General features: G+C 36.4%; 1 long non-coding RNA gene across 1 annotated transcript; it reads left to right on the plus strand.

Moving 5' to 3' along the window:
• The first annotated feature begins 3356 nt into the window (after positions 1 to 3356).
• Positions 3357 to 15468, plus strand: LOC110222552 (uncharacterized). Its single transcript, XR_002328426.2, has 4 exons — positions 3357 to 3629; positions 3743 to 3797; positions 6856 to 6950; positions 14255 to 15468. It is a non-coding gene; the product is annotated as an uncharacterized LOC110222552 (long non-coding RNA).
• The last annotated feature ends 480 nt before the right edge of the window (positions 15469 to 15948 follow it).

A 15948-nucleotide genomic window follows, 5' to 3' on the forward strand; every position in this document is an offset into this window, starting at 1 on the left:
ATGGTGACCTTATGGGAAGTTATGGACAAGATTAAGACAGGGCAGACAGGTATGGATGAGTTGCAATATCCATTATCAGAGGTAACATCCATATTGATGAGATCATAGATCTGTTTCAATACACTTCAAAGAGTGGTTCAAGTGGATTAGAGGATCTAGTTAGTTGGATAGGTCTTTGGACAAGCCAGTTGTCTAAGAAAGATTAGCCCTGATGTTCTCTTTCATCTAATTTTTCTTTTCTTTTTTTTTTTTTTTGCTTTTTTTGGTGAGGCAATCAGGGCTAGGTAAGTGACTTGCCCAGGGTCACACAGCTAGTAAGTATCAAGTGTCTGAGGCCAGATTTGAACTCAGGTCCTCAGAGAGAATGAGGATGGAGGAAAGACTATTGCATTAGCAACTAAGAGACTATTAATAACTTTAGTGAGATCAGTATCAATGGTGATAAGATTAGGGGCCAGCTTGTAAGGGGTTAAGAAGAGAGTGAAAAGAGAGAAAGTTGAAGGCACATATTGTAAACAGCCTTTTGGAAGAGTTTGATTTAGTCTGTTTGGCCATAGAAGAAAAAGCAAGGGACAATGGGTAGAAGTTCACAGAGAATTAATTTGGACTCAAGGAAAAAATGTCTCCTAATAATATGAATTATCTAAAGTTTAACCCCATCCAATGAACACTTACTTAATACTTACGGTGTACCAGACAGAATCCTAAGTGCTGGAAATAACAACAAATGATATGTATATACTGTACCTTTAAGAAAAAAGTGGAATGACTTGTTTCCAGAATCACATATAACTTACAAACAGAAAAGAATTAAATACAGATCCTTGGGGTGCTCCACTAAAGACCTCCTCCCAAACTGACATACAACCATTAATGAATGTATACAATTTGGATCTGGACTTTTCAACCAGTTCTGATCATTCTAACTGTACTATTGCCTAATTTACATTTTCCCACCTTGTCCATGAGAATAGCATAAATGACTTTGTCAAACATTTGGCTGAAGTCTAGGTATTTATAACTATAACATTTCCATGACTGATTAGTTTAGAAACTCAATTTTAAAAATTTAAGCTTAGTCTGGTATGACCTGCTCCCAGTGAAGCCATATCGACTTTTTTCCAGGTGTTCTTTTTTCTAGAAGTAGCTCTGAAAAAAGCCCAATTCACGTCCAAGTCAAGACATCACTCTTCTGCATGATGTTATTGGTCCTCTTCAAGAACAAAAGACCACTAACAACTGGCTTTTGAGAATTATTGTTGAGGTTTAGGGGTTTAGGGGTGCTGGGACCCCAAAATCATAACATGTGTGTACTGTCTAAAAGAATTCTACCCAAGCCTCCTTTCAGTCAAACACAAGATTTATTAAAGATCTGCCATATTGGGCAGACTCTTAAGAAGTCTGAGCATCTGTAAATTATTGGCTAGATTGTGAAAATCTGAGCATTTTAATGGAGACAAGATGGACCTTATATACAGACAGACTATGGGAGGGATCTAGGAGTGGCCAAGTAGTTTATGATGTAATAGAACTCCAGGGACCTGGATCACCTGACCAAGGGAGAATGGAGTCTAGATAGGATTAAGGGTGGGAAGTGGCCTGAGGCCACAGGGAGGTAAGACAATGGAGGACTAGGCTAGGTTAAGGGTAACAGAATTGGCAGATTGGGTATAGCCACAGTGAAAGGCTTGTTGATGGAATTATAGCCTCAGGCAAAGACCAGATATTTGGCCACCTGGGAAAGTCCAGGGTTTTTCCTTTTGAGGTTCTGGATCCCATCCGCATCATTATTATTTCCTTTCTATCAATAACTCTCCCTTGCATAATAATGCTCTAGAATTTTGACAGGAACAAAATCAAGCCCTTGGACCTGCAGACAACAGACTCCAATCTCTTACCTTTTATTTGAAAATCGGATCATTTGTCCTTCCTCCCTTTAGCACCTCTCCATTTTTCATAGCCTTTCAGAGATCAGTGGGTGGCCAATGGTCATGTTGGCCAGACTTCTCACAACCTGAGAATATAATTTTTCTAGATCTGGTGATGTTTACTCAACAAAAGCAGCTGGCCATTCCTGTATTATCATTCCTTCCTTCAGATTTTGACTTCCTATTAACCATTTTTGTTCTGTCTTGTCCAGGCCCAAGATCATTTACAGTACAAAAAAAAATATCTATCTATCTATCTATCTATCTATCTATCTATCTATCTATCTATCTATCTATATATCTATATACATAGATATATATAGATACATCTATGTATATATGGTCCCTGACCTCATGGAGTTTATAGTCTAGTAAGGAGAAAAGAAACAAACACAGATAATTGTTGAAAGTAAAATTCTTCATTTGGGCTTTCACCCTTTCTTAGAACAGAGAATTAAAAGGATTTTATTATAAGTACATCAAGGTAGCAACACACTGAAAGGCTGACCACTGAAAATTAGCAATGGCTGCAAGGTGGGGACAACTTTTATAGTTAACTTTAAGACAACTGAGATAGGTCCACCTCAGCAAAAGAGGTTGGGCCCTTGAAACTTAGTTGCTCCCCAAGGTAGCAAGAATGTGACGATTTGCTGGGAGGGGTACATAACAGAGCGGGTAATACAAAGTAGCTGCAGACTTGGTATCTACTTCCCCACTAGATCACCCCCAACACTGGTTGATAAGCTGCACTTGGAACAATGGGCAACTGGGTCAACACAATTTTCAACATAACGCTAATTTACAATAATACCAAATGAGTATCATATAGAGTTATGGAACAGAATCCTATCTAGGTCGCAGGAGATAGATCACTACTGACAGGATGAATCCAGCAACACATGCTTTAGGGGATATACAGGGATTGAGCGTGCCCAATGGTATAGGACGAACATTCCAGACATACAGAACAGTACTATATATTATATATTAGATTAAAGTATATGTAAATTAAATATAAAAGATATGTTAAATATAATTATAATGAGTACTTATTGATTATTAAGCATCTACTGCCAGGTACTGGGGTGGGTGTGATGGGGTATGGGCCCAAAGTGAGACCTTTGTCCCAATTTGGGCTCCATTTGTCTATGGGCCCTAGCAAATCTTTGGACTGTCCTTGAATTCTCCTACTTGATCAAGGAGATCTCTGGGGTTCCCCTAAGGCCATGATTCCATCATTTTGGCTATACCCAATCCCCCAATTCTGTTATCCTTGACCTAGCCTGGCCCTCCATTATCTTGCCTCCCTGTGGCCCCAGGCCACTTCCCACCCTTGGTCCTATCTAAGTTCCATTTCCCTGGAATTCTATTACCTCATAGACTACTTGGCCACTCCTAGATTCCTCCCACAGTCTTTCTGTATATAAGGTCCATCTCGTCTCCACTAAGATGCTCAGATTTTCACAATCTAGCCAATAGCCCATAGATGCTCAGATTCCTTAAGAGTCTGGCTAATATGACAACTCTTCAATAAACCATATTTTTGGCTGAAAGAAGGCTTGGGTCAAATCCTTTTGGGCAGGACTTGAATGTTGTGATTTTGGGATTCCAGGACCCCTACCTCTAGACCTCATCAGGTGCTGGGAAGACAAATACAAAAATGAGATATTCCTTGCCATCAAGGGACTTATATCCTAATAGGTAAAACTATACAAATAAGAAAATGGTGTCACAAAAGAAAGTGGTCAGTGAGATCAAAGGGAAGTTGACTGACATATGCTTTCCAAAAATAATGACTTGATTATTATTCCCAGAAAAAGAAGGAAGAAGGAAGTGGACATGTGCCTGAACATGGCTACAGGATAGATGGTAAGATATCCTAAGTAAATGGGTATAATGTATAATTCGGGCTGACTAGATATAATGAATTAGGTATGTTTGTACTCGCTCATTCACTCACCAATTAATGTTCCCAGGCACAGTCTTTCCAAATCTCGTCTAGAGTGTGCTGTTCCTGGTGGAGAGAGTGTGTGTGGCATCTCCGAGTTATAGGATTGGTCTCTGAGAGCCCTTCCAACTCTATCATGTTTTTCTGCAATTCTATGAAATTTCTAGTTGTTATAAATAGTCCATATATCTGGTCTAGTGGATAGACAGCTTAATCTGGGGTCAGAAATATCTGGGTTCAAATTTTGTCTCAGACACTTAGAAGCTATGTGTCTGGGCAAGTCATTCACAACCTCAATGAGCCTCCATCTCCTCTTCTATAAAATGGGGATAATAATAGTACCTCCCTCACAGAGATGTTGGGAGAAGCAAATGAGATAATATATGTCAAGTAATTTCTAAGGCTTAAAGCACTACACAGATTTGAGCTATTACCATGTTCATTAACACGCATTTTCTGGGAACCTTCTACATATGCATATGTACCTTCTACATAAGAAAGGGGGGTCATTTTCTATCCATCTATTTCAAAGATCTCAAATAGAGCTCAAATGCTGAGTGCTATCTTGACCCAAAGTTAAATCTTTCTTATTAACAGAAGGTTGACAGAAAACAAGAATTCTTCACTTTCTCGATTTTTACTGTGTAAAGCCTTAAAAGGGAGCCGTCATTTTATATTAAAGTATTGGGACAGTAGCCTTTGAAAAAGATGTACAATCTAATTAAAATGAGGAGATTATCCTCCCTTGGAATATTTGCAAAGCCTAGAAAGGTAATTTAATGAAATGTATACAATTTTATCTGGCTTTAATTTTTAATGAAATAATTTATAATAAGTGTCCTTCATACCTATTCCCTTCAATTACCTGCATTAGCCAAACTGAGGAACCTGTTTACAAACAGACAGAAACTGGGGGGAAAGCTTTGTGATAAGGAGAGGACTGAGGCCTTAATGAAGCATACCAGCAATCCCCTTTTCCTTCTATTTAATATCACATTTGAGCTTGGGTAGGGATTTGTCCCCTGCTTGAGGTCTCATAAGTCAAAAAAAGATCAGATAAACTGGAGATGTGTTTGAATGTGCTTTTCAAATTAGCTCATGGAACAGAGCCTGGGGATATTGAAAATGTTAGGAAGTCCAGGACAGTAGTTACCTAAGAATTAAAAGTATCCAATTTCCATTGCAATGGAACACAAAACAGCCTGTTTTACAACAGAGGACACATAGCCCAAAGAAGTCCTAGTTTCTTCCTGTTGTGCCCCCAAATCCTAGAAATTGTTTTGCTATGGGCAGGTGCATGTACATGTAGACAGATCTACAGATAAGCACACATGCATGACTTCCATAACCAGATCGGTATCTAGCAGTTTTGGTAGTGGGATAGGAAGCACTTTGTATGTAATAGTCTATTTTTAGGACAAATTTAGCTAAGGTGGGGAGAAGGACATGGACCCCAGGGTGCCAGACTTTGGGGATAAGACAGAGATGTCATGATGGGGTGTGGGTGGGATTGCATTAAAGGAGGGATGGTCTAGATAAACAATCAAGTGGGGATTGCTGCTGAAAGGAAGTATGCCATTTAGTATATTTTTAAATTATTTTTATTATCTAGTTGTAAAACTCAGTTGTACCTAAGCTGCTAAGGGACTGCCAGAACCATCAGTCCTTGAGGTGGTAATCTCTATAGACTGTACCTGGTTAATTGGAACATTTTTGAAGTTATAAAATACAAGGGAAACAAAAAAATGGCATCCATGTCCTAATATTAATTGTCTGGATGGGGGGGGCAGAATAGAGGTACCACTCTTAGTACTTAAATAATTTCCTTCTGGTATAGACAGTGTTCCTGGTGGGTAGAATGCTGACTTTGGACTCAGTAACGCCTAGATTCATTTCCTGCCTCAGATATATAGTGGCTATGTTTGGCATAGTTGTTTAATATTTTAGTGCCTCAGGTAATGCTCTAAGACTATTAACTTCATAGAATACACTGATCTGTCTGGGCAGAGGAACCCCATCACTGGGATTTCCTTTCCAAATATTCAAATAGGTTTATGATCTTATTGATTCCCTCTAATGATGGCAATTGGACCCCATCCATCTCTGCCTGTCTTCTGAGACTTGTCCATCATTTTCCAAAAGTTCACCACAGAGAGGCAGAAGTGGGGAACCCAACATATTGGAAGTCTTCCTCACTTTCCCATGTTGTCACCATACCAACAACAAATTATTCTGACTTTCTATCTGTCGTTGGCTGCCCTTGTCACCTGACCCATCTTCCATCTCTTACAGAGAGATCTATAATGAGGCCTATTATTCCTATTGTTCTTTGGAGTTTCTAGTTGGTTATATGTTACACACTGCTCCCACCCACCATACAACATTCCATTGCCCAAATGTGATACTTCTTTTTAGTTTTTGGAGGCACTGGTGCTCCATGTTTCATTGTGCTATTATTGTTGTTTTTCAGTCATGCCTGACTCTTTGTGACTCCATTTGGAATTTTCTTGGCAAAGATGCTGGAGTGGTTTGCCATTTCCTTCGCTAGCTCATTTTATAGATGAGGAACTTGAGGCAAACAGGGTTAAGTGACCTGCCCAGGGTCACACAGCTAGTAAGTGTCTGAGGTCATATTTGAACTCAGGAGGATAAGTCTTCTTGACTCCAGGCTTGGCATTCTATCCACTGCACCACCTAGCTGCCCCTTTCACTGAGCTATAGCATAAAATTACAATAAAATGGTCATATTGAACTAAGGGGCATTTGCTTTCATTATCTTTTCCAAGTATGGGCTCAGCTTACTGTCTATTTGAAACATTTATTCCAGATAAATATGCCATTGGTTTAGTTCTATAGGGTGTCCATCCAAATGCATAGTGAAAGTCATGCAAAAGACATTCTTGGTCTTTTCTGTGTGGATGGATGGGCCACAAACTTTGGAGTGATTACAGATTTATTCCAGATTCATTCCCAAATCAGCAGGTCATTCTAAAACAGGAGCATCTGAAGGACCTCACAATTCACAGCAAAGCCTTCATTAAACTGGATTCTGCTGGATCTTCTTCAACACTGTAGTATGTATACATCTCTTTGTTTTCTTCCTACTTTCATGTTATTATCAGAGTCACTTAATAGGCATATTTCTGTTACAGCTTCCAAGGATTCTAAAATGATCGTGATGTGTGGATAGGACACATTTGGCTAAAAAAGAGCTTATAGAGCAACATTCTTCCCACTGAATCTTTTTTTCATAATAAAAAAAAATAAGCACAATGCTATCTTATGTTCTCTACACTTTCAGCCAATTGTGAATAGATAAAAGATGTGGTTCCATTATTGGATACTGCTAGTGAAAATCTGCTTTGTTCTGTACTAATTCAGGTATAGATGGCATTCAAACATGTTTTGTATAGATGGGAGTATGAACATATTGTAATTACTTACGCTCTCTCAGTCAACTTTTTTCAGTTTTATTACATTCCAAGATTTTTTTCATTGCCTTTGGTATATTTATCAAATTCAGATACCTTGTATATCAGTCTTTGAATGGCCTCACGATTACATGGCACTCATCATGCATCTTCTCTTTATATACTTGGTTTTATCAAGCTGCTTTTGCCATCTTTGTTCCCTTTAGTGCCACTGAGATCGCCTCTGTAAGCACCACAGGGAGTGTGATGTTAGCATCCAGGTACAGTGGTCCCTTTCTTGATGGAGGAAACAGTTTGCTGAAAGAGAATTTGCAAATCTTTTCTATCTTTCTTCTGTTTATAATCTTTCCATTTTCATCCTTGAATGACACTGGGATGACTTCAGTGAGATATTTTGCCAAACTCTCTTTAAATTATTATACTCCACAGATTTTCTCTGCTTTATGAGATATTGCTACCCATAATTATCTCTCATGTAAGATTTTACAAATAAGTTAGGTTTTGCATTTTTTTTATTTTGTCTTATTTTTGTAGCCAAAGCAATTTTTACAAAAATTAAATGACCCTCTGTTCTAAGTGGTTACAGTGGTAAAGTGGTAGGGAAGGAAGCTGAAGGTGCTAGGACTCACATAGTTTTTTGGCAGTCAATGAACTCCTGTTTCTAATCTGAACGTACACTAAATGTGTGATCCTTGTTTGCTGATGGAGGGCCTGAATCACGTCAATCTTCACATTCTTGATATAAATGAAAATGGAAGAAAAAAAGTTGTACCTGTTAAAATGGCTCACAGGTAATTCAAGGATAGACAGGAAAAGGAGTTAGCAGAGTGGGCTCTATCATACAAAGAAAGTAAAAGAAAAATTATCTCATGGGACACTTAATGACCAGGTATTCCAGTTAATGCTAAATATATGCAAAAAAGGCAATCATGAAAGTATAGGCAGCATGTATGCCAACATCGGTGACTAAGAACAAGTAATAGGGAAAAAAACTATGAAGAACTTGATAAGACCATTCAAATCAAATCAACATATCCTCTGACATTTGGTGACGCTGATGCAAAAGTTGAAAAATAAGAATTATATGGGAAGGTTTGGTTCAGGAGAATGCAATGCTATAAGCCAAAGATACAGTTTATACAAAAGGCTTATGTCTCTATATCATGAATCCCTTATTTAAAAAAAAAATTAATGACAATATCTGGACAAGATGAGCAGTAAAAAACAACTACATTTTGCCAAACAGGACCAAAAAAACCTTGTCATTAATGTATCAGATGTTTGGACATAGGAAGACCATTGACTCAGCAGACCTAAGAAAAGAATTAAAGAGGAACAAGAATTCAAAGGAGAATTCAAAGAAGAAGGAGGAGGAGGAGGAGGAAGGTTAAGGGAACATGTTCTGAATAATGAAAATCAATTTAAATCTGAACTATTAAAAAGATCAGTGATTTTTTTTAAAGATGGGAAATGGACAACAGAAATGACATGGTTTTTAAGTACAATAATTTCACCTACAGTTAACCATTGTATATTAATTCCCACAACAAGGAGACCAAAATATCTGAGAAAGTACCTTATTCAGCAGACATCAGACATTCTCTCCTTTAAAATTTTTTTAAACAATTTTATTTGAAGTTTTGAGTTCCAAATTCTATCCCTTCCTACCCCCCCCCCTTTCCTGAGATGGTAAGCAATCAGATATGTTACACATGTGCAAATTATGTAAAACTTTTCCATATTAGTTATTTTGTACAAGAAGACTCAAATAAAAGACAGAAAGAAAGAGAGAGAGAGAGAGAGAGAGAGAGAGAGAGAGAGAGAGAGAGAGAGAGAAAGGAAGGAAGGAAGGAAGGAAGGAAGGAAGGAAGGAAGGAAGGAAGGAAGGAAGGAAGGAAGGAAGGAAGGAAGGAAGGAAGGAAGGAAGGAAGGAAAATATCATGCTTAAGTCTGTATTCAATCAATATTCATTCTCTAAAGGCAGATAGTATGCTTCATCATTAATCCTTTCGGATTGTCTTGGATCATTGTATTACTGGGAATAGCTAAGTCATTTACAATTCTTCAAACAGCATTGCCTTTACAATGTATAATATTATTCTGATTCTGTTCACTTCACTATGCATCAGTTCATGCAAGTCTTTCCAGATTTTTCTGAAATTATCCTGCTTGTCATTTCTTACAGTACAATAATATTCCATTACAGTTATATACCACAACTTGTTTTGCCACTCCCCAGTTGATGGGCATCACTTTGATTTCTAATTCTTAACCATATGTGCTATGATTATTTTTATACTAATAGGTCCTCTTCCATGAGGGAAGGGGGATGTCTTTAGGATATAGACCTAGCAGTGGTATTGCTGGACCAAAGGGTATGCACAGTTTTATAGCCCTTTGGCCATAGTTCCAAATAGCTCTCCATCAGGTGGGATCAGTGCACAACTCCACCTATAGTGCATTAGTGCCTCAGTTTTCCTACTATCCTCCAACATTCAACATTTTCCTTTTTTCTTTTTTTGTAATATTAGCCACTCTGATAGGTGTGAGGTGGTACCTCAGAGTTATTTTAATTGATCTCTGATCAATAGTGATTTAGAGCACTTTTTCATATGACTATAGATAGCTTTAATTTCTTTAAAAATTGACTGTTCATATCCTTTGACCATTTATCAATTGGGGAATGACTTTTGTTTTTATAAATTTGACTCAGTTCTCTATACATTTGAAAAATGAGGCCTTTATCAGAGATACTTGTCGCAAAAAATTTTCCCAGTTTTCTGCTTTCCTCATAATTTTGGTTGTATTTGTTTTGTTTATGCAAAAACTTTTTAATTTTAAATAATCAAAATTATTTATTTTACATTTTTTAATGCTGTCTATGTCTTCTTTGGCCCTAAATTCTTCCCTTATCCATAAATCTGACTTGTTTATGGTATTACCCTGTAGATATAAACCATATACCCATTTTGACCTTATCTTGGTGTAAGGTATGAAATGTTGGTCTATACCTAGTTTCTGCCATACTGTTTTCCAGTTTTCCCAGTAGTTTTTTTTTTTATCAAATAATGAGTTAACATCTGACATTCTTGCCAAAGTGAAGAGAGATAGGAGCTCTTGATACTGTAGAAATCCCAGTTCTGGTAAAAAGAATAAAACAAGCAAAAAATGCCACTTTCTCTCATCCCCATTGTTTCTGAAGTTCTGCAGCTCGGTTATACCTACACCAACACATAGTCTAAAACTGGTATCAAACAAGGCTAAAATAGCTCAACAGGATAGTGAGAAGTTTTTGGGGGAAAGAATTAAATGACATGAATTCACAGCAATGTAGTTTAGTTGGAAAGAAAACTGGAAGCCTCAGTTTGGATCCTAGCTTGGCCATTTCCTCACTCTGTGATCTAAGGAAAGCAATTTCTTCTTATTCAGATTCTTTTTGCTCTTCTGTAAAAATAGGGATAATAAGATTCGTACTATCTACCTCATCAGGGGACTATGGGGAAAGTAACTTGTAAGGCTTAAAGCTTTTTATTCAACCTAAAAGTCTATGTGTCTAAAAGTGAACATATTCTTTTCCTATCTAAACCAAGACACCCACCAAGATTCATTTTTTTTTCTTTTTTGAGGGCAGCACCATACTTCCAGTCACCTAATTATGTAACTTTGGAGTTGTTCTAGATTGTTCTTCTCCCTTGATACACCCTGCCCATATCTAATCAGTTGCCATTTCTTATTCATTCTACCTTCTCAACATCATTCGTACCCCTCCACAGGTCCATCATTCTAGTTCAGTTTTAATTATCTTTCACCTGGTCTATTATAAGAAAAAATACTAACTAGTCTCCCTACCTTTCTTCCCTCTCTGATCTCTCCTTCATTCAGCTTCCAAAATGAGAGAAAGATTCAATCTTGTCCCTCCCAAATTTAACCTACCCTATGCTTTAGTGACTCTATATTGCCACTAGGATTAAATGTACAATCATGACTCTTTTTTTAAAAAAATTTTTAGGCAATTGGGGTTAAGTGACTTGGGCAGGGTCCCACAGCTAGTAAGTGTCAAGTGTTTTTGGTCTGAGGCCGAATTTGAACTCAGGTCCTCCTGACTTCAGGGCTCGTGTTCTATCCAGTGAGCCACCTACCCGCCCCCAATCATGCCTCTCAAACCCCCTTTCAATGTGACTCCAATTCATCTTTCCAAACCTGTTTCATATTCCTTTCGCTCACAGGCTTCACATCATAGGAAAGCTGGACTACTATTTGTTCCCCAAACACAATATCCAGACGACCACCTCCATAAATGTGCAAAAATGATTTTCCAAATGTAGGAAGTACAGCCTCTTCTACTTCACCCCTCTAAATCATTATCTTCCCTCAGGGAGCAGCTTCAATAAACTTCCTCTGTGAAGTTTTCCCTAGTTCCAAGCGTTTTTAGCAGTCTTTTCCTCTTCAGATTACTTCATATTTACTGTCTTTTAAAATTAAATTAATTTCTTCAATTATCAAGCATTTATCCCCTTCTACCTCCCCTCTGCCCCAGGAGAAAAAAGAAAAAAAAAAAACAAAACCCATCTCACAAATACAGTCATGCAAATCAGATTTTCATATTGGCCATGTTCAAAAATGTGTGTCTAATTCTGCATGTCAAATCCATCACCTTTCTGTAATGTGTAGCATTCTTTTAAGTTCCAACAAAAATCCCACCTTCTACAGGAAGATTTCCCCAACTTCTCAAGTAGAATGCCATCCCTCCATTATTTCCTAATTATCCTATAGATAACTTGCTTTGTATATATCTGTTTGCATGTTGTTATCTCAATTAGATTGTAAGCTCCTTGACGGCAGAGACTGTCTTTTTCTTTTTCATCATTTCCCTGGCTCTTAGTACAATGTCAGACAAATAGTAGGCTCTTTGAAATGTTTATTGATTTATTGAACTGTGCTCTAGGAATACAGTATTGTTCTTATAGTATCAATTTTCCCCTGGTTCTGTTCATTTCACTCTAAATCAGCTCATATGTCTTTCCCAGGTATCTCTATCATCTACTTCCTCATTTCTTAAGACACAGTTGTATTCTATTATATTCATATGTTACAATTTCTTCAGGAACTCCACAATCGATGGTTAACATTATATTTTCTTTCCTCTATAGTCCAATACAAAATCACTTATGCTACATTATAGAATCAACCTTTAGTATAAGTGACTTCATATTCGACCATACAGAACATATAAACATATAAACTCCTTCTAGACAGAAATTATTTTTAATTTTTTTATTACTAAACTAATGCTTTCTACAGTGTTTATATATATATGTATATATATGTATATATATATATGTAGTATATATATATATATATACATATATATATTTGTTAAGTTGTTATTGTTAGTAGTAGTAGTATTAAGTTAGGAATCAGTATATTTAGCTACATGCCAGTGAACTACATTTATCTTCCTGAGACTTTTCTAGTCCCAATGTGTTATTAGCAGGTAATCAAGATGTTTACCATATGTAAATGATGAATAAACATCCAAAGTAGAAGTAGGAATCAATAGAACTGAATTTAAAGAAAGAGCATTAAGAAAAAATGTGTGAGGGGCAGCTAGGTGGTGCAGTGGATAGAGCACCGGCCCTGAAGTCAGGAGGACCTGAGTTCAAATCCGGCCTCAGACCCAACACTTGACACTTACTAGCTGTGTGACCTTGGGCAAGTCACTTAACCCCAATTGCCTAAAACCACCCCCTCCAAAATGTTTGAAAGACAGACTGTTGTGTGTGCATCAATCTATCACTTCAGTTAAAGATACATAACCCAAAAAAGCTAATTTAGTGACAAGTTGAGCAAATTGGTTTTCTAGAAACAGTTGGTTGCCTAAATGTTTCATTTCTCAACCAATTGTGCTGCCATCTTGTAGATAACCTGAAAAAGTGTAAAGATTCACCTACTATCATATTTGCAATCCCTTTCTTGCTTCCATTACAGTAGCAAATTTGAGAAAAGAAGAAATGTGTGCTGTCAAATATCAAATTCCTTTGGAAAAATTTGCCTCTTTTATGTGTAGACCAAATTTCTTTTTTTTTAAGAATTTGTTTAATGCCCAGCAGCAAATGAAAGGGGCACACTCTTAATTGTTGTAGCAAAAAGGAAAAAAATCCATAATACATGAATATAAGACATTATAAAATCATGTTATAAATTATCAATAGTCTAAGACAGCAATGGAAACATTCATTGGAAGTGAAGTTTAAATGATGCAAATGTATTTCTTCCTTTTAAGAATGCGATGTGGATCCAGACAATAAAGATAACTTTAAAAAAAAAAAGAATTCTTCAAATCAATTAAAAGTCATTAAATTAAAAATCATTCAGCATCCACCAGTTTACTCATTGGTTACCTTTTGTTGGCCATGATTTACCATCAAATAGGTCACAGTATAAGCAAAACAGCATTTTCCTCTTTGAAATATTTTTTATTGAAATGTAAGTCAGAAAGTAGCAATTAGTGGCATCTGAAAAATTCTCCATCTCAATTAAGATTTTTGGCTGAAAAGGCAATATCCCTCTCACAGAGATGTGTCTCTTATTGTTCCTTGTGTGAATTTTCCTCTAAATAATGATAGTTTAGCTCATAAGCTTAAAAGAATGATTTTTGAACTCTAAAGGCATTTTATGTTACAGATATTTAAATCTATCAATGAAATGTTGAAACAGTATATTATTGCTTTGCAGTTTATAATAGGAAGGTAAACCTGGTATTATGTTATCTCCCCAAGACTAGGCATAAGAACAATTGGGTTGGTTACTTCATGTTAAGAAAAGAATGAATACCAACATTTGGTATAGTAGTATGAACCCAGTCCCCAGAAAAACAGCGTTGTTGGTGAAGAACATATTTCCTGTTATTAATTAGACTTGCACCTATCTTTGATTCTGACTTACAGGAATATTTTCCAGTGGTTCAACTACGACAGGCATGACTTTCTGAGGCTTACATTCCCATGACTGCTGACTTCAAGAAATGCAGAACCCTTCAACTCAGGTCAAAAATGCTTTGGCTAAATCTTGGTTTGGCCTTTGAAGGGCCTCAGTTTAGTATTAAGAATTCAAAAAGAATGTGAGGAATATGGTGGAGATAAAGTAGAAACACCAGAAAGCTAAAATCCATAATGAATTGCAGTCTAAGATGTGAAAACCAGGTGAAAAGGCCTGAAGAAGGGCACAGACACTCAATCTTAAGGAGGTTATTGTAGTAGTATAGAGAAGAGTTCAATTTCCTGTCAATTAAAGGTAGAATATCCAAAAGAAATAAATGTTGATTTGGGAAATGAACATCTATCTATTTAAGAAGATGGAATCTGAGAATAGGATTTGGATTTTTGACCAATAACTTTCAATATTGAAATGATAGCACAGAGGACACTAAATGAGAAACAGTAAAAATGCATTTGCCTAAAGATTTGTGAATCCAATCAAGATGGTTTTAAACCACTGTTTTTAATCTAGAGTGTGTGTGTGTGTGTGTGTGTATATATGTGTGTGTGTGTGTATACACAATATATATATACATATACATATATATACTATATTTATATTTATATTGGTGAAGTGACTTGCCCAGGGTCACACAGTCTGAGACTGGATTTGAACTCAGGTCCTTCTGACTCCAAGGCCAGAACTCTAACCACTGTACCACCTAGCTGCCCCTAATCTAGAATATATTATTAAAAAATACTTTGATAATGTTTTCCAATATAATTGGGCTTTTTTGTAATCCTATGTATTTTATTTTACATATTTGAAAACAACATTCTGAGAAGAGATCCACAGATTTCACCAGAACATCAAAATCACCAGACTACCAGATACACAAAAAAAATGAGAACTCCTGTTTTAAACTAAGAAAGGAAAAGGAGAAGGAAAACTCACCACATATACCTGCAAAGTTTAGTACCACAGGGAAGAGCAGGCACTGCATAGGAAGAAGAACATCAGATTGGAGAAAGCAGTGTTTAAGAAGAGAAAAGACTATAAAAAGAAACAATTCCACTTGGGAATTCTAGAGAATCAATTTAAAAAACTGGTTGAAATAAAAACAACTTTTTTGCAAAGTTGCAGGATATAAAATAAACCGACATAAATCATCACATTTTTTATGTATTACCAACAAAGTACTGCAAAAAGATATTAAAAAAAAAAGAAGTTCCCTTTAAAATAACTGTAGACAATATAACATACTTGGGAGTCTACCTGTTAAGACAAAGCTAAGAACTTTATGAACACAATTATAGAACACTTTTTCACAAATAAATTCAGATCTAAATAGTTGGAAAAGTGTTAATTGCTCATGGGTAGGCTAAACCAATATAATAAAAATAACAATTCTACCTAAATTAATTTACTTACTCAGTTTCATGGCAATCAAACTACCAAAAATTATTTTATGGAGCTATAAAGAAACAATAAAATTCATCTGGAAAAAAATGGTTAAGAATATCAAGGGAATCAATTAAAAAAATGCGAAGGAAGGTGGTTTGCTATACCAGATTTCAAACACTATTACAAAATGGTAATCATCAAAACAGTCTGGTACTGGATGAGAAGTAAAGCAGTGGATCAGTGGAAGAGATTAGATATA

Source organism: Phascolarctos cinereus, unplaced genomic scaffold, assembly GCF_003287225.1.
Source record: "Phascolarctos cinereus isolate Bilbo 61053 unplaced genomic scaffold, phaCin_HiC Scaffold_4;HRSCAF=312, whole genome shotgun sequence".
Taxonomy (NCBI): domain Eukaryota; kingdom Metazoa; phylum Chordata; class Mammalia; order Diprotodontia; family Phascolarctidae; genus Phascolarctos; species Phascolarctos cinereus.